This window comes from Chlorocebus sabaeus, chromosome 21, assembly GCF_047675955.1.
Source record: "Chlorocebus sabaeus isolate Y175 chromosome 21, mChlSab1.0.hap1, whole genome shotgun sequence".
Classification (NCBI taxonomy): domain Eukaryota; kingdom Metazoa; phylum Chordata; class Mammalia; order Primates; family Cercopithecidae; genus Chlorocebus; species Chlorocebus sabaeus.
Window position 1 is genome coordinate 17,886,334 of NC_132924.1, and position 19,437 is coordinate 17,905,770.

Sequence of the window (19,437 nt, forward strand, 5' to 3'; positions counted from 1 at the left end):
TTAGCTATTGGCAGCCACACTGGTGGTGGAAATGGTGACAATGACAGTGACAATGATGATGATGATGGTAGTGATGATGACAATAATGACTACAATGATTAATCGCCCCCATCAGCACTGCACTGGTGAGGGATGTTCCCCTCCTCTCCACCCTTATATACAGAACCTTCTTTTACAGCCCTCCCAACTCTAGAACAGTCTTCCTGTGGGTGAGCCTGGAGGTCATCACTGTTTTAAAGGGAAACCTTTAAGCAGAGTGAGATGGAAACAGTGATGACTTCCAGGCTCACCCACAGGAAGACTGTCCTAGAGTATTATGAGGATGTAGCAGAATAAGAATGTAGAAGAATGAGTAGTGGCAGAATGAGGATGGTTCTAAGCTCTATCCAGTCCCTGAACAAATTATTCCAGTTAGGTTGCATCGTCCGCGATATCATTTGCTGTAACAGAACTTGTAGTCACAGTATCTCCAGTATATGACTCAGTGCAGTGGCATAGAGCAGATCCGGGACAGTCCCATCAAATTCATTGCTCACTCAGTGGATGACTCTTTACTGAGAATCTATGATGTGCTGTGATCTAGCTGGTGTTCTGAGGACATTGAGAGGATCCCTCTCAGGGATGGTCACAAAAAACCTCCTGGTCTCTGGAAGAAACAGACACACATTCAAACAATTACAATGCCATGCTGTGGGCAGGGGCCAACCTGGCACCAAGAGAAGAGTGGCGACTCCGCCTGGGGAAGTGAGCCATCATGCCTGGCTTGTATGGTAAATTTCTATTCAACTCCATTGGCTTATCCATTTACTTATACAAATACAGACATCCAGATAGTAACTTTAGGCTTTGGTTATTTATTTATTTATTTTTGAGATGAAGTCTCGCTCTGTTGCCCAAGCTGGAGTGCAGTGGCGTGCTCTCAGCTCACTGCAAGCTCCACTTCCCAGGTTCATGCCATTCTCCTGCCTCAGCCTCCTGAGTAGCTGGAACTACAGGCGCCTGCCAATACGCCCAGCTAATTTTTTGTATTTTTAGTAGAGACGGGGTTTCACTGTGTTAGCCAGGATGGTCTCGATCTCCTGACCTCATGATCTGCCCACTTTGGCCTCCCAAAGTGCTGGGATTACAGGCATGAGCCACCGTGCCTGGCCAAGCTTTGGTTATTATCCAATACTACAGTCTTTTGTTTCTCAGGAATTCAGCCCTGCTTTGGTGACTGGGGGCTCTTTCCATTGGCTCCCTTTTGTGTGTGTGTGTGTGTGTGTGTGTGTGTGTGTGTGTGTGTGTGTGTGACGGAGTTCTGCTGTTCTTGCCCAGGCTGGAGTGCAATGGTGCTGTCTCGGCTCACTGCAACCTCCACCTCCCAAGTTCAAGTGATTCTCCTGCCTCAGCCTCCTGAGTAGCTGAGATTACAGGTGCACGCCACCACGCCCTGCTAATTTTTGAGTTTTCAAGAGAGGTGGGGTTTCACCACATTGGTCAGGCTGGTCTCAAACTCCTGATCTCAGGTGATCCACCCAACTTGGCCTCCCAAATTGTTGGGATTACAGGTATAGCCACCGCATCCAGCTATTGGCTCCTGTTTTACTTTGACTTAATGAAGCGATATTGTTGGTTTGGGGTAATACCTGAGGTTCGTCGCCTCATGCTGAGGAAATCAAGGATGCGGACACATGTGGACTGAGGTTAAGAGCAGAGGTTTAATAGGTGAAAGAAAGAGAGACTGGCTTGCAGAGGCAGTGTCTGATTTACGCAGGGCCCAAAGATTGGTTGGACCAGGGGTGACATTTACGTAGTGCATGAAGAAGCTGGCTACCCCACCCTAATCTTCTTATTAAGCAAATGGGTGTTCTACTCAGCCAGCACCATGTTATCTGCTCCTTACTGTACATGTGGTTGGCAAGGCAACGGGAAGATGGAGCCACCATGTTGAACATGCTTGGCCCCCAGGTAGCCTTCTCCTACTGGCACAGCTGCTGGCATTCACCTGTGTGAGTTCCCAGCTTGCTTATCTATGTGCGTAGCTCAATTTTACAGGCTGCTCTTTGTTAGAAAAGAAATGATTTTGGGGCTGCTTTTCATTAAAAGGGAAACCTTACTGAAGACTTCCTTACCCTCACTATCTGCCTAAATAATTTCTTTTTAACTCCAATATCATTAATTTCATCTGTTTTTTTTTTTTTCCTGAACACTTTTTAACTTTTTTTGTTATTTTTCATCCTTTTTTGAATGTCTAAAGACCACACTTTTTGATAGTTCAAGATTATCCGGCCGGGCGCGGTGGCTCAAGTCTGTAATCCCAGCACTTTGGGAGGCTGAGACGGGTGGATCACGAGGTCAGGAGATCGAGACCATCCTGGCTAACACGGTGAAACCCCGTCTCTACTAAGAACACAAAAAACTAGCCGGGCGAGGTGGCAGGCGCCTGTAGTCCCCGCTACTCGGGAGGCTGAGGCAGGAGAATGGCGTAAACCTGGGAGGCGGAGCTTGCAGTGAGCTGAGATCCGGCCACTGCACTCCAGCCCGGGCGACAGAGCAAGACTCCGTCTCAAAAAAAAAAAAAAAAAAAAAAAAAAGATTATCCTAGCTCATATATTTACCATCCCAACCCTAGTACCAGCCATTTCTTCAAACAGCCCTGACTCTTTTTCTTAAAGAATGATGGCCGGGCACAGTGACTCATACCTGTAATCCCAGCACTTTGGGAGACCAAGGCGGGTGGATCACGAGGTCAGGAGTTTGAGGCCAGCCAGGCCACGATGGTGAAACCCCATCTCTACTAAAAATACAAAAATTAGCTGGGCGTGGTGGTGGGTGCCTATAATCCCAGCTACTTGGGAGGCTGAGGCAGGAGAATCGCTTGAACCAGGGAGGCAGAGGTTGCAGTGAGCTGAGAATGTGCCACTGCACTCTAGCCTGGGCGAAAGAGCAAGACTCTGTCTCAAAAAAAAAAAAAAAAAAAAGATATTAGCTGGACGTGGCAGCTCACGCCTGTAATCCCAGTACTTTAGGGGGCTAAGGCAGGAGGATCACTTAAGCCCAGGAGTTTGAGACCAGCCTGGGCAATGTAGTCTCTACAAAAACTAAAAAAAAAAAATTTGCTGAATGTGGTTGCGCGCACCTGTAGTCCCAGCTACTTAGAAAGCAGGAGGATCCCTTAAGCCCAGGAGTTTGCGGTTGCAGTGAGTCATGATCACACCATTGCACTTTAGTCTGGGCAACAGAGTGAGACTCTGTCTCAATAATAATAACAAAAAATCTAACTTTCCAGATTTTCTTTTTCTTTTCTTTTTAAAAAAATTAATTAGATAGAGATGGGGTCTCACCATGTTGCCCAACCTGGTCTCAAACTCTTGGTCTCAAGCAATCCTGCCTCAGCCTCCCAAAGTGTTGGGATTACAGGTGTGAGCCACCATGCCTAGCCTAATTTGTTTCTTTATATTGCTAATTAGTATTCTATTGCATGATTATATCCCAATTTGCCCATGCATTTTTCAGAGCAAAACTTGCCTCTTCTAACTTTGTCCCAGTGGTTGAAGATCTGTAAATTAACTGACAATAGATACATTAGCAGGGGGACAATATTTGGCTTCTTTTCCCGCAGGTATCTTTGTAGCACATAATGCACAAAATGGCAGGATCCAGTTTTCAAAGAGGTGAAAATAGCTCAAAGACAATGAACAGGATTAGAATCTGAACCTGTGAGATTCTAAAATCTCAAGAGTGAGTTATTGTTTTCCATTGAAACATAAAATTTTTTGTACAGTCACCCTTATTTTTGTTCAAATATAATCAAAGTAAAATTATTCTTGTTTGCAAAATAAGTCTAGATTAGACTTAGAGTTTGCCTGATTATTTACAAAAGTGCAGTAAGAATGGTAACCATATAGGGTTTGTTTTTTTTTTTTTTGAGACAGAGTCTCGCTCCGTCGCCCAGGCTGGAGTGCATCTCGGCTCACTGCAAGCTCCGTCTCCTGGGTTTGTGCCATTCTCCTGCCTCAGCCTCCCAAATAGCTGGGACTACAGGTGCCCACCACCGCGCTCAGCAAATTTTTTGTAATTTTAGTAGAGATGGGGTTTCACCGTGTTAGCCAGGATGGTCTCGATATCCTGACCTTGTGATCCGCCCGCCTCGGCCTCCCAAAGTGCTGGGATTATAGGCGTGAGGCACCGCACCCGGCCCCATATAGGTCTTTTTAAGTTGGCTTTGCTGGAACTTTTCATACAGAATGTTAGGTTGAGGCCCGGTATGGTGTCTCATACCTGTAATCCCAGCACTTTGGGAAGCCAAGGTCAGGGGATCACTTGAGCCTGCGAGTTCGACCAGCCGCCTGACCACATAGTGAAACCTGTCTCTATTAAAAAAAAAAAAAAAAAAAAAAGGAATGTCAGGTTGGACTTTTAAAAGCCCCCTTGAGGCTAGGAAGCCAAGCCAAGAATCTACCACCAGACTTCACCTGCAGTAACTGTAGATTTAGGTGAATCCTTCTCTTCTTGAAGTCCCCAAAATATCCTGTTTTCTGGTCTTTTCAGGAAGTGACCATCTCTACTCACTTGTTAGGTTTGGAACTGTGTAATTCAGGTAACAGTATCCCTGTCACACAGAGGGTTTTGTAACCTAGAGGTTTTTGTGAACATCGGTTCTGTAAAGTCAACCTTAGTTCCTTAACATTGTCTGGTCATATCTGATCTTATGTACATCATTCTCAAATGGGACATTAGAGTCAATGCATTAGTGATATCACCAATTGTCTCAATTACGTCCTGTTATAAGGTGAAGAGATTCTTATTGAATAATTTATGCAAGTAACTATATTGTCATGAAACTAAAAATATTCAATAAGAGTTTCTAAATTCTGGAGGGATCAGGCAGGGAGAAAAAGACAAACATTTCATTTCTGTTTATAAAAGTATAGTCTCCTAAATTGTCACAAGATATAGTTAGCTTAAGAGAAAAAGTTTCTTTAAATCCAGAAAATAGAACATTAAAGAAGCAGCAATAGTCAGGTGTGGTGGTATATAATCTCAATTACTCAGGCAGCTGAAGTGGAAGGATGCTTCAACCCAGGAGTTTGAAACCAGTGTGGACAACATAGTGAGGCTCTAATACACCAATTAAAAAAAAAAAAAAAAAAATGGCTGGTGTGGTGGCATGTGCCTGTATTTCTAGCTACTTGGGAGGCTGAGGTGGGAGGATGGCCTGAGCCCCAAAATTCTAGGCTGCAGTGAGCTATGATGGTGCCACTGCACTCCAGTCGGGGACACAGAGCAAGACGCTGTCTCTAAAAATAATAATAATAGGCTAGGTGCAGTGGCTCACGCCTGTAATTCCAGCACTTTGGGAGGCCAAGGTGGGTGGCTTGCTTGGGGTCAGGGGTTCAAGAACAGCCTGGCCAACATGGTGAAATCCCGTCTCTACTAAAAACACAAAAATTAGCCAGGTGTGGTGGCAGGCTCCTGTAGTCCCAGTTAGTGGGGAAGCTGAGGCAGGAGAATCGCTTGAACCTGAGAGGTGGAGGTTGCAGTGAGCCCAGATTGCACCATGGTACTCCAGCAGCCTGGGTGACAGAGTGAGGCTCTGTCTCAAAAAAAAAAAAAAAAAACAAAAAAACAAAAAACCAAAAAGATGTAAATTAGTTATGGTTAAGATCTAATGAAAGTTCATTATAATGCAACTGGCAAGGAAATTCGGTTGTTTCAGTGGCATACAACAGTTAAAATAATAACTGGGATTATGGCTGATAACGTTACACTGGGACATATCTTGGACAAGGAGGACATTGACAAATTTCCAGGGACTTGACACAATTTCTGAAACAATAACATTTTACCTATACAAATACAACCTAGAGAAGGTTAGTATCTCTTTCTCTCTCTCTCTCTTTTTTGAGACAAGGTCTCTGCCACCCAGGTGGGAGTGCAGTGGCCTAATCATGGCTTACTGCAGCCTCAGGTGATCCTCCCACTTCAGCCTCCCTAGTAGCTGGGATTACCGGTGTGCGCCATCACACCCAGCTACTGTGTGTGTGTGTGAAAGCAAGTTTATTAGAGAAGTAAAGAAACAAAAGTATGGCTACTCCATAGGCAGAGCAGCCTAACTTTTGTATTTTTTGTGGAGATGGGTTGGTTGCCGGGTGCGGGGTTGTCCAGGCTGGTCTCAAACTCCTGGGCTCAAGCGGTTCTCCCTCCTCAGCCGCCCAAGGTGCTGGGATTAAGGTGTGAGCCACTGTGCCTGGCTAAGTAGTTCTCATTTGACATTGCTTTCCATGTGATTTAATGTAACTTTAGAATTTTTATAGTTTTGTCTATTATTATTACTTTTTTTTGGAGACGGAATTTTGCTCTTGTTGCTCAGGCTGGAGTGCAATGGCGCTATCCCGGCTCATGGCAACCTCCGCCTCCCGGGTTCAAGCGATTCTCCTGCTTCAGCCTCCCGAGTAGCTAGTGTAGCAGGCATGCCTCACCACGCCCGTTTAATTTTGTATTTTTAGTAGAGACAGGGTTTCTCCATGTTGGTCAGGCTGGTCTGGAACTCCCGACCTCAGGTGATCCGCTCGTCTCGGCCTCCCAAAGTGCTGAGATTACAGGCATGAGCCACCGTGCCCCGCCAGCTTTGTATTTTAAATTTAAGTCAACGGACTACTTTGAATGAATTGTTGTGAAACTTGTAAAGTTTAGATCTACATTTATTTCGTTCCGATTAATTGTTCCTTTAACATTTTTGAGAAAGACACAGGATAGTGGGCCCCATTTTAGTTTGAACGTCCAAAATCACGGCATTAAACAATCTGAACACCGAGTTTAATTAATTCAGCTAGACAGCCAGGAGGGGGCACGCGGCCACCGCTAAACAGTGAGTGAGCGCCGAGGGCCGCGCGCTGCCCCAGATGACCAGCAGGGGGCGTGCGAGCCGCCGTGTCGGACCCCTGAGTAGCCCCCACCGCCTCCGTGCTCCTCCGGTGGCCGCCAGCGCCAGGACCGCAGTAAAGACCAGAACCTCATTTTCCTCAGCACAGATCTAAGCGGACACCGCCTCACTTTGGGACAACTTGAGGCTGCGTCAATGGTGAGTAAAATCCTTCCTGTCACGGTCCTGACTACTGAGGAGCAGCCGGTCTTCAGAGCCCCCAGTAGAGGAAGGGCTTCGTGTGGAATTTTGGAAATAAAAAACCCCGGTTTCTACCACACACGAGCTCCTTCTCAACAGCTAAGACACAGTGGCTGCTAGCATAATGCCACGCAGCGGCCTTTTAATACTAACATCACAGTCAGAGGCTTACCAGGGAGACTGGTTTCCTAGCTTTGGCGGAACTGGATTTGGGTCAGGCTTAGCTACTGGAATGAAGTTTGATGTCACCTCTGCTTTACTGACGCGGTATTGACGTGTTTGATTGACTGGTTGATTATTTTTTTTCTAGAGACAGAGTCTCCCTATGTTACCCAGGATGGTCTCCAAATCGTGACCTAAGTGCTGGGATTACAGACCTGAGCCACCATGCCTTAGCCTTATTTTTCATTTTTGAGACAGAGTCTCACTCTGTCACCCAGGCTGGAGTGCAGTGCTCACTGGTGTGAGTGCAGTGGAGTGCACCATCATAGCTCACTGCAGCCTTGAACGTCTGGGCTGAAGGATCCTCCCGCCTCATGCTCCTGAGTAGCTGGGACTACAGGCATGCACCACCATGCCTGGCGAATTTTTAATTTTATTGTAGAGAAGATGTCTCACTATGTTGCCTAGGCTGGACTCCAGCTCCTGGCTTCAAGGTTCCTCATGCAAGCGAACCCAGCCCACATGGTTGTTTAAAAAAGTAATTACTGAGGTCAGAAGTTCAAGACCAGCCTGGCAAGCATAGTAAAACCCCATCTCTACTACAAATACAAAAATTAGCCGAGTGTGGAGGTGGGCACCTGTAATCCTAGCTACTTGGGAGGTTGAGGCAGGAGAATCGCTTAAACCCAGGAGGTGGAAGTTGCAGTGAGCCGCGATTGCGCCACTGCACTCCAGCCTGGGCAACAGAGTGAGACTCCGTCTCGGGAAAAAAAAAAAAAGTAATAACTTTTTGAGGCCGGGCACGGTAGCTCACGCCTGTAATCCCAGCACTTTGGGAAGCCAAGGCAGGAGGATCTCTTGAACCCAGGAGCTGAAGATCAGCCTGGCCAACACGAAGAGACCCCGTCTCTACTAAAAAATACAAAAACAGCAGGGCATGGTGATGTGTGCCTATAATCCCAGCTACTCAGGAGGCGGAGGCAAGAGAACCTCGTGAACTTGAGAGGCGGAGGTTGCAGTGAGATTGCACCTTTGCACTCCAGGCTGGGCGACAGAGGGAGACTGTCTAAAATCAATCAATCAATCAATCAATCAATGTAATTACTTTTTGATCATTTCATTCTTACGGAAAACTTGCAATAGCAATACAAATCCTTGTCCTTTCTATCAAAGTCTCCAGTGGTTATTGCTGTGCCAGATTTGCAATTTCACACAAAACACTCGTTTTTTTACCCAAAGCCGGAACACTCTCCCAGGTAACAATCACTCACCCCCTCATCAGGAAATCAACAAGAATTGGAAAAATTACCTGGGCGTGGTGGCACACACCTGTGATCCCAGCTACTCAGGAGGCTGAGTCAGGAGAATCGCTTGAACCTGGGAGGTAGAGGTTGCAGTGAGCAGAGTTGGATTCACTGCACTTTGGCCTGGGGGACAGAGTGAGACTCAGTCTCAAAAAAAAAAAAAAAGAAAAGAAAAGGAAAAGAAATTAACACTTAACATGGCGTCCACATGACAATCTAGTCCTAAAACCTACTTTGCTTCATCACCTGCTCCAATGTGGGTGGGGAAAAAGATTATCTGCACTTTAAAAATTTTTTTTAACTCCTTGAGTGGCAGATAAAGCAATTTTTATGCCAGACACTGAACTTATATTATGGCTCTGAGCTCAAGATTTTAACCTGTCTGATCTGAGAGCCTAAGTTTTCTAAACATTTATATAATTATTCTAGACTGTTAATCCTTCAGTTACCTGTTTTGTCACCATACACAATTGTTAGGCAGGCAAACCTAAATTTACATTTCCGAAAGGGATAGCTCAGGTGTCCAGGTTGTTTATCATGGAGCTATTGTTATTTGTAAAGTCATTAATTTGAAATGGCTTTAAGTCTTTCTTTTAAAAATCTTGGCTCAAATGTCATAAGCAGTGATTTTTATCTCAGCACCAGCAGAAAAGTCAGCAGATTGAAAGTAGGCAGAAAAAAAATAAAATAGAGAAATAGAGAACTTCGAAGATTCTGCTTGTTAACCCCATAGTTGGCTGTAGTTTTCTTAGAGACCATCTGAGCTCTGAACTTTCCTTGATATAATTTACCCATCTGTTTCAAAATGTGCATGAGAATGAGCCATATTATTATGTCAGCATGGCTTTAGAGTTTAGGATTCCATTTTTTTTTCTTTTTCCTTTCTTTCTTTTTTTTTTGTTTTTTGTTTTTTTGAGACAGACTCTTGCTCTGTTGCCCAGGCTGGAATGCAGTGGCGTGACCTCAGCTCACTATAACATCTCTGCCTGCTGGGTTCAGGCGATTCTCCTTTCTCAGCCTCCCGAGTTGCTGGAACTACAGGAGTCTGCCACCATGCCTGGCTAATTTTTGTATCTTTAGTAGACATGGGATTTCGCTATGTTGGCCAGGCTGGTCTCGAACTCCTGACCTCAAGTGATCTGCCCACCTCAGCCTCCCAAAGTGCTGGCATTACAGGCGTGAGCCACTGCACCTGGCTTCATTCCATTTCTTATTAATCTCTTGAGAGCACAGAAATTCCCATAAATCTTTTCAGGGAATGTCAGGAGTTTGGACCAATATTTTACATGAATTTCAGTATGGTAACCACATTCCTTCATCGAAGTAATGCTTTTCACGACACACTGCATAAGTAACATTTGTGGAAACGTCTTTTTAAAATAGTATGTAAATAACATTTCAGAAGCCTGTTTAACATGACTACAAATACTTCACTACATTCATTACTTCCTTACATGGAAGTTACACTGTTCACAACAAACTTTGTAAGTAGCATTTAAAATTTTTCTTCTACTTCTTTCCTATTTGGATGTCTGTCACGCTTTTTCTTGCTTGATTGCTGTGGCTAGGACTTCCCATACTATATTGAATAGACATGGTGAGAGTTGGCATCCTTGTCTTGTTCCTGATCTTAGAGAAAACAATATTTTCACAGTTCAATATAATGTTAGCTATGGGCTTGTCAGAGATAGTCTTTGTTGTGCTGAGAAACATTACTCTTTTTTCAACATTCCTCTTTTGTTTTGGAGACAGGGTCTTGCTCTGTCACCCAGGCTGGAGTACAGTGGTGTGATCTTGGCTCACTGCAACCTCTGCCTCCTCAGTTCAAGTGATTCTCCTGCTTCAGCCTCCTGAGTAGCTGGGATTACAAGTGTGTGCCACCGCACCCACCTAATTTTTGTATTTTTAGTAGAGATGGGGTTTCACTATGTTGGCCATGGCTGGTCTGGAACTCCTGACCTTAGACGATCCACCCACCTTGGCTTCCCAAAGTGCTGGGATTACAGGTGTGAGCACCACACCTGGCCTAATGGGAGAATTTTCATTAGTGATTAAATCTGCTTATTCATTACTGGTCCTTTCAGGTTTTTTTTTTTTTTTTTTTTTGAGATGGAGTCTCCCTCTGTCACCCAGGCTAGAGTGCAGTGGCATGATCCCTGCTCACTGCAAGCTCCACCGCCTCCCGGGTTCACACCATTCTCCTGCTTCAGCCTCCCGAGAAGCTGGGACTACAGGTGCCACCACCACGCCCGGCTAATTTTTTTTTTGTAGTTTTAGTAGAGATGGGGTTTCACCGTGTTTGCCAGGATGGTCTTGATCTCCTGACCTCGTGATTCGCCCGCCTCGGTCTCCCGAAGTGCTGGGATTACAGGCGTGAGCCACTGCGCCTGGCCCCTTTCAGGTTTTATATTTCTTCATGATTCAGGCTTAGTAGGTTGTATGTGTCCAGGAATTTGTCTGCTCCTTCTGAGTTATCCAATTTGTTGGCATATATTGTTCACAGTAGTCTCTTATAAGCCTTTGTTTTTCTGTGGCGTAACAATCGTATCTCCTCTTTCATCTGCTTTTATTTGAATCTTTATTTTTTCTTAGTCTAGCTAGCTAAAGGTTTATTAGTTTTATTTATCTTTTCATAATCTAATTTAATTTTGTTGATTTTTCTATTGTTTTCTTGTTGCTATTTTATTTATTTTGCTCTGAACCTTATCATTTCCTTCTTTCTGCTAATCTTGAGCTTAATTTGTTCTTTTCTAGATCCTGGAAGTATACTGTTAGTTTGTCTATCTGGAATCTTTCTTCTTTTGTGAGGTAGGCATTTATTACTATAAACTTTTCTCTTAGAGAAGCTGCATTCTGAATGTTTGGTATGTAATTTTCACATTTTTGTTTGTCTCAATAGATTTTTATTTTATTTTTTTGAGACGGAGTGTTTGTCACCCAGGATGGAGTGCAATGGCATGATCTTGGCTCACTGCAACTGCTGCCTCCCAGGTTCAAGCAATTCTCCTGCCTCAGCCTCCCAAGTAGTTGGGACTACAGGCACGTGCCACCACACCTGGCTAATTTTTGTGTTTTTAGTAGAGATGGGGTTTCACCATGTTGACCATGTTTCACCATGTTGGCCATCTTGATACTCCTGACCTCAGGTGATCCACCTACCTGGGTCTCCCAAACTGCTGGGATTAAAGGCATGAGCCACTGTACCCGACCTCAATAGATTTTTAAATTTCTTCTTTGAGGCTGGGCACAGTGGCACACACCGGTAATCCCAGCATTTAGGGAGGCCAAGGCAGGCAGATTGCTTAAGTCCAGAAGTTTGCGACCAGCCTGGGCAACGTGGTGAAACCCCGTCTCTACAAAAAATACAAACAATTAGCCAGACGTGGTGGTATGTGCCTGTAGTCCCAAGCTACTGGGGAGGCTGAGGTGGGAGGATCACTTGGACCCAGGAGGTTGAGGTTGTGGTGAGCTATTGAGGGACTAAGTGGCTAAGTTGGCTGGACTTCCTGGGTCAATAGGGACTTCCCTAAGGGGAATTTCCCCTAAGCCAAAATGAGTCATAGCTGCAAGCTAAGGGATTGAAACTTCAACCAATCAAAGGGGACTTTCCCCTAAGCCAATATGAGTCACAGCTGCAAACTAAGAGATTGAAACTTCAACCAATCATATAGGGAGTTTCAGCTCTAGCTGCAGCCTAATGTTTTTAATCAATCAGGCCGACCAACCCACAAGCGGATAGAAAATAAGCTAATCCTATAGGACAGGAAAAGGAAAAGGGGAGGAGTCATAAGGGCATATGAGCATAAGACACCGAAGCCAGAAACTGCAACCCTTCTGGGTCCCCTTCCATTGCCTGGAAGCTTTACTTTTGCTTTCGCTTTACTTTCACTTTTGTTTTCGCTTTACTTTCACTTTTGTTTTAATAAATCTTGCTGCCACACACTCTTTGGGTCCATGCATTTCTCTAATTGAGCTGTAACACTCGCCACTGTGGTCCACGGCTTCATTCCCTGAAGCCCATGAGACCACAAACCCTTCCATTGAGAAAAACCTTTGATTGGAAGACTTATCATCTCACTATGGTGTCACTGCACTCCAGCATCCAGTATGACTGACAGAGTGAGACCCCATCCCAAAAAAAAAAAAATTTCTTCCTTGACCCATTGGTTGTATAGGAGCATGTTGTTTAAATTCTACATATTTGTGAATTTTCTGAAATTACTACTATTATTGATTTTTAGTTTCATACCATTGTGATCAGAAAAGATACTTGTTACGATTTCAGTTTTCTTAATTCGTTATGACGTGTTTTGTGACCTGATACTCTATCTTGGAGAATATTCCATGTGCACTTGAGAAGATTGTGTATTCTGAATGATATGGTTTGTAGCTGTCCATAAGATCTGAAACATTATTTAAACATGTATCTTCAGACACTTCACTACATACATTACTTCCATTCACTAAAATAACCCTGTTCATAACATATTAAGTAGCTCTGTGTAGTGGCACGATCACAGCTCACTGCAGCCTAGAACTCCTGGACTCAAGTGATCCTTCCACTTCCGCCTCCCAGAGTTCTGGGACTACGCCACCATGCTCTGCTAATTTTAAATTTTTTGTAAAGACAGGGTATTGTTATGTTGCCTAGGCTGGTCTTGAACTCCTGGACTCAAGCAATTCTCCTGCCTCGGCCTCCCAAAGTGCTGGGATTACAGGCATGAGCCACCATGCCTGACCACTAAGTAGCTTTCAAAGAAGCATCTTTCAAACAAGTATGTTTGTCATTTATTATATGCATGAGTGTGGTAAACCACTTTCATCCACTGAGTTAACACTGTTAACAACATAGTGTGTAAGTTACATTCTTTAGAAACATCTTTTATTTTTTAATAAAAATAATTAATTAATTTTGTAGAGTCTCATTATGTTGTCCAGGCTGGTCTGGAACAAAAATTAGCATAGTGGCATGCACCTGTAATCCCAGCTACACGGGAGGCTGAGGCAGGAGAATTGCTTGAACCCGGGAGGTGGAGGTTACAGTGAGCCAAGATTGTGCCATTGCACTTCAGCCTGGGCGAAAGAACGAGACTCTATCTCAAAAAAAAAAAAAAAAAAATTGATTCAGTTCACAATTAATGCAAATGTTTTAAAACTGGGTTTCTGATATTTGTAAATGTCTTTCTTTATTACATAAAAGTGTATTACCATTAAAGTTGGTATTGTATTGCTTTCAAAATGAGAAGGTAGGCTGGGCACAATGCCTCACACCTGTGATCCCAGCACTTTAGTAAACCAAGACAGGATGATCACTTGAACCCAGGAGTTCAAGACCAGCCTGGGCAACATAGTGAGACCCTGCCTCTACCAAAAAAAAAAAAAAAAAGGGTGCGGTGCCATATGCCTGTAGTCTCAGCTAGTCTCAGCTACTCAGGAGGCTGAGATGGGAGGACTGCTTGGGCCTGGATGGTTGAGGCCGCAGTAAGCCACACACCACTACCCTCCAGCCTGGGCAAAACAGCGAGACTGTCTCAACTGTCTTAAAAAAAAAAAAAAAAAAGAAAAGAAAGAAATATGGTCTGTAAAACTCTTAGCACCTTGCCTGAAACATAAAGCTTGCTTAATAAACGGTAGTTAATGTAATTTCTAGAAGTTAGCAAAAGAGACTAACTGCCCAAGGGGTTCACTTTACCCACTGCCTAGACAAGAGCTGATTCATCAAGACAGGGGAATTGCAATAGAGAAAGAGTAATTCACATGGGGTCGGCTGTGCAGAAGACCGAAGTTTTATTATTACTCAAATCAGTCTTCCCCAGCATTCACCCACCTTGGCCTCCCAAAGTGCTGGGATTACAGGCGCGAGTCACTGCACCTGTCCCGGGGAGCAGAGTTTTTAAGGAAAACTTGGTGGGTGGGGGGAAGCCAACAAGCCAGGAGTGCTGATTGGTCAGGGATGAAATCATAGGGAGTCAAAGCTGTCTCCTTGTGATGAGTCAGTTCCTGGGTGGGGGCCACAAGATCAGACAAGCCAGTTTATTGATCTGGGTGGTGCCAGCTGATCCATCAAGTATAGGGTCTGTAAAATATCTCAAGTCCTGATCTTAGGAGCAGTTTAGGGAGAGTCAGAATTTTGTAGCCTCCAGCTTCATGATTCCTAAACCATAATTTCTAATCTTGTGGCTAATGTTAGTCCTACAAAGACAATCTAGTCCCCAGGCAAGAAGGAGGTCTGCTTTGGCAAAGGGCTGTTACCATCTTTTAGTAAACTATAAACTATAAACTAAGTTTCTCCCAAAGTTAATTCAGCCTATGCCCAGGAATGAACAAGGACAACTTGGAGGTTAGAAGCAAGATGGAGTCAGTTAAATTAGATCCCTTTCACTGTCTCAGCCATACTTTTGCAAAGGTGGTTTCAATCCCTCCCTTTGGGTTTTATAACACCTTAATCTGAAGGTATAGGCTATGAAGATGGGAAAAGGCCATTGATCACTTTGGCTTCTTCCTGCTGAAAGGGGACATAGTGGGAATGAGAGTGAAACCCAAGGTGGGAAGAGTGGAACTGCTTTGCAATTGTCTGAGTATATTCATGCAGACGTGGTTGAGCTTCTAAGGCTTGCAAGGCAAAAACATTAGTATTCTCATCTATAGTTTTAGTGCAGTATTTATGTGAACAGCATACTGTAAGGTAAATAATGAGTCCTAGGATGAGAAGTACAATTCCCAAGTTTAAAAGCAAAGATTTGAAAGCATTAGTTTGGTGATTTCTAACCCACAAAGAATTTAGAATTTAGTCTAAACTGCAGAAAAAACCTCAAGAACAGCTAACAACAGTGTACTTTAGTTTTTCTTTTGAAGCACAAGTTTTCTCTCTTCAGTCCCTGTTTTTATTAAAAACAAATCATGATAGAACTAATTTGCTTACAAAATAAACTTCAGTCTTACTGTACTTGGTCTGATTATTTGCATAAAGTGCAGCAAGAATAATTATTTTTCAATTAGGTTTTTTAAATTGGCTTTGATAGAACTCTCTTCCATGAAGAATCTCAGATAAGACTTTTTAAAAGCCAACCCCCGCCATGGATTTGTACCTATGAGTTGGGTGAATTCCTCTTCTCTTGAGGTCCCAAGATAACTTGGTGTTCCTGGGCCTGTTAGAAAATGACATTCTTTACTTACCACAGATCACAAACCTTGTACAGGGACTCTGTGTGGACAAGGTATAAGGCCAGATGCCCCAGTGGGCTTTAATTGGCTCTAAAAGTCCACTTTGATTCTTTAAAGGAAGCATGTCATTCAAGTCAAAGCCTTGGTAAAATAACCAATTTCTCCAATTGTGTCCTGTTACAAAAGAAAACAGACTCTTATTGCACTTATGCAATTAACTATACTGCTGTAAGTTGAGAATACTCACAAATAGTTTCCAAATCATGGAGAAATCAGGTAGAAAGGAACAAATATGCTCCAAGTTTTGTTCACAAGAGTATATTTTACTCACTTGTTAAAAGTTGCAAATAGCTCTAAAGAAGTAAGTTATCTTGACTCTGAACACAAAAGGTTTAACAATGTTTAACACAGTAGCTCTCCATGAGAGTCCTAGAAGTTTGGTTTTTTTCCTGTATTCCAATAGCACATTTTTTTTTTTTTTTTTTTTTTTTTTTTTTGAGACAGAGTCTTGCTCTGTCACCTAGGCTGGAAGTATAGTGGCATGATCTTAGCTCAGTGCAACCTCCAGCGCCCAGTCAAGAAATTCCCCTGCCTCAGCCTCCTGAATAGCTGGGATTACAGGTGCATGCCACCACGCCCAACTAATTTTCATATTTTTAGTAGAGATAGGGTTTCACCATGTTGGCCAGGCTGATCTTGAACTCCTGACCTCAAGTGATCTGCCCATCTTGGCCTCCCAAAGTGTTGGGATTACAGGCATGAGCCACCACACCTGACCAATAGCCCCATTTTTAAAATTATCTGAGACCTGAACTCAGAGTCCTGTATCTGATTATAAACTACCTTTTGAAAAGGACTAAAGCAAAACAAAATGTCTGTGGATGACAAAAGTCTATAGCTACAACCGACTAGGAATTTTGGTTACTTCTGTGGCACACAACAATTTTACATAGCAATTATAATTATTGATAAAGTACACTAAATTATATCAACATTTTAGAAGTTTCTCGTAATTTTGGAACACATACCAATAACGTATTTATGCAAACATAGTCCAAAGGAAACCAAACACTATTCACTCTTATATTTGAAAGTTTTTTTTTTTCCTATTCTAATGTCACAATATCCCAGTTATTCATCAGAAACCTGGATTTAAGAGTACCTGTTAGGCTGGGCGCTATGGCTCACACCTGTAATCCAAGCACTTTGGGAGGCCAAGGCAGGCAGATCACCTGAGGTCAGGAATTTGAGACCAGCGTGGTCAACATGGCGAAACCCCGTCTCTACTAAAAATACAAAAATTAGCCAGGCGTGGTGACAGGTGCCTGTAATCCCAGATACTTGGGAGTCTGAGGCAGGAGAATTGCTTGAACCCGGGAGGCGGAGGCTGCAGCGAGCCAAGATTGCGCCATTGCACTCCAGCCTGGGGGATAAGAGCGAGACTTTGTCTCCAAAAAAAAAAAAGAGCACCTGTTAAATTTTATAGCTGATTATAAAATTACCTTTTACAGAGGAGCAAAGTGAGACAACAATTGTCTGTGGATGACAAAAACATTTTAGGGCAGCCATAGTTAAAGGCACAATTGACAAGGAAATTTACCTTTGTGGCATACAGTCATTTTTGGACTTTAGAGGACCTTATATCTAAAATATTAGGTTAGAAAGAGACATAATTCATAATTTGATTTTGGGAAGTTTGTCAAATATCGAAGGTTTAAAACACTGGATGTCACCAAATAGATTCTCGAACTCCTGACCTCATATTCGCCCACCTTAGCCTCCCAAAGTGCTGAGATTACAGATGTGAGCCACTGCGCTCAGCCAGGCACTTATTTTTCTAAGCCAATTAATTAGAGCTCTTTTATATATAAACACACACACACACCACATATAAATACAGACAGAAGATTCAGCACTTGAAAAATTTTTCATTGCCAGTTTCTTAATTGGATTACTGGCTTCAGGCTGGAGCCCTTGGAGGAACAGGACCAGGAAAACATCCATTTCTAGGGTCAAATAAGCAGCGAATAAGCAGCTGAAGCCAAAGGCAAAGCCCCAAAATTAAGGGGCCATTTTATACTGGATCCCCAAAAGTGCTTCCACTCTGCATTTCACTGCAGGTAACCCAAAGCTAATCAGCCCATTTTGTAATTAGCCCATCCTTCATGGGAGTCTCATCTCCCAGTGTCGGGTGGGGATGTTCCCTTATCTTCCAGGTGGCCAAGAGCATGCTTCTCTGATCCAAGTATGCAAAGAGTCAAGTATCCCTCCATAAGTACTATTAACCATCCCTTAAAGTATATTTCCTACCCAGTAGTTATGCACAAAGCTCTCTCATAATGCAGAGTAATTTCTGATACCCCCAAAACTCAAAACCGTCAGATAACACAATGTAAAACACAGCCTTTGATTTTGAGAGGGAGCTATCTGCTTTTAATTCCTGGGGTTTCATAAGGAAAACAGATGTTTTTTCCCAGAACAGGGTCTGTGATACCTCCTCTGTTTTTCCCAATGAATCCCAGGCTACCAGAAGTTATCTCAGGGCCTCTCATGTGTGCATGAAGAGTGGCAAGACAAAAAAAAGAAAAAAAAAAATTGGAGGAAAATAACTCAGTTGACTGAGAAGAAAAAAAAAACCTTTTTCCAGAAAAACAAGGTCCAAGAAGAGAAAAACATAAAGGCCTTTAAAATACATCTATAGCTTGGTTATCCACTTTTAATAAAGCTGAGTTTTAACCATAGTGCTCTTTAAAAAAGAAATCCTTTCAGATCTCTTATTACCCGACTTAGGCATGCCAAGCTGCCAATATTTCTAGTTTCTGAACTTTACCAAAGGTAACCTCCTAGGTGCTTCAAAGACATGGTAGGCAGTTTCTTTTTTATAAGATTCAGAATCTCCACAAAGTAGCTCAGAGAAAGGAAAATTCAAGAGAAGAAATTAGAAGCTATCCACTGGAGGGGAGAAAAACCTCAATAAGCGGCCAAGTTACAGAAGTAACAAACCAGAAAGGAGTCATTCCCGATACCAACAATTGAACCTAGGACACTTACAAAAGATAATGCTTTAGTTACTGAGCTATCTGGCATTGAGCAGTTTCTAGCTTTCCCCAGAAGGAGCCTAAAGAAGCCAGTTTCAAACTTCCAAGACTTTTAACTGTTCAAGAAAAAATGTTAGGACTATGATATGAACCCCCAAATTCCTGTCTTTTGGATGGTGGAAACCAAAAGAAAGTTTCTCCACATTGTCACAAGGTTAAGTTCTTACGGACACACACACAAAACAAGACAGAGAAATTTCATACAGTATTGGCTTCAGGAACCCGTAGCAAAGTTTGTAACTGACCAGCCTGCTGAGCTGGATTGAAAGGCAGGCTTATAGGGGTCCTAAACCCACGTTCTATCCTGTGATACCCCTCTCTCCATTACAGAACGCAGAAGGACAAATTCTTAGCACAAACTACACCAGATTTGCTACAGCCTAAGACTAGTCTCGCAAATCCTTTTTTCTACTAATCAAACCCTTGCAGAGGAGACAAACGATTTACTGTTTACCAAGACAGAGAAAGAGAGAGAGAGACCAGAAACTTGGCCAATAAGAATTTCTTACCCTTTTTGCTGGCGTATCAGGTTTCCGGGTTCCCTTTCTCTGCAGCTTCCAGAAGAACAGAGTGGCTTCTGATGCCCCTGCTTGCTTGTGCT

The 19,437-nt window shown here is 43.2% G+C and overlaps 1 long non-coding RNA gene across 1 annotated transcript in view; it reads left to right on the forward strand.

Annotated features, from left to right (window-relative positions):
* The first annotated feature begins 6,917 nt into the window (after positions 1-6,917).
* The window catches only part of LOC119620625 (uncharacterized), a 35,838-nt gene continuing 23,318 nt past the window's right edge, over positions 6,918-19,437 (forward strand). The window contains exons 1-2 of the long non-coding RNA XR_005237142.2: positions 6,918-7,066; positions 11,329-11,382. This is a non-coding gene — a long non-coding RNA (uncharacterized lncRNA). The remainder of the gene's footprint in view (positions 7,067-11,328; positions 11,383-19,437) is intronic.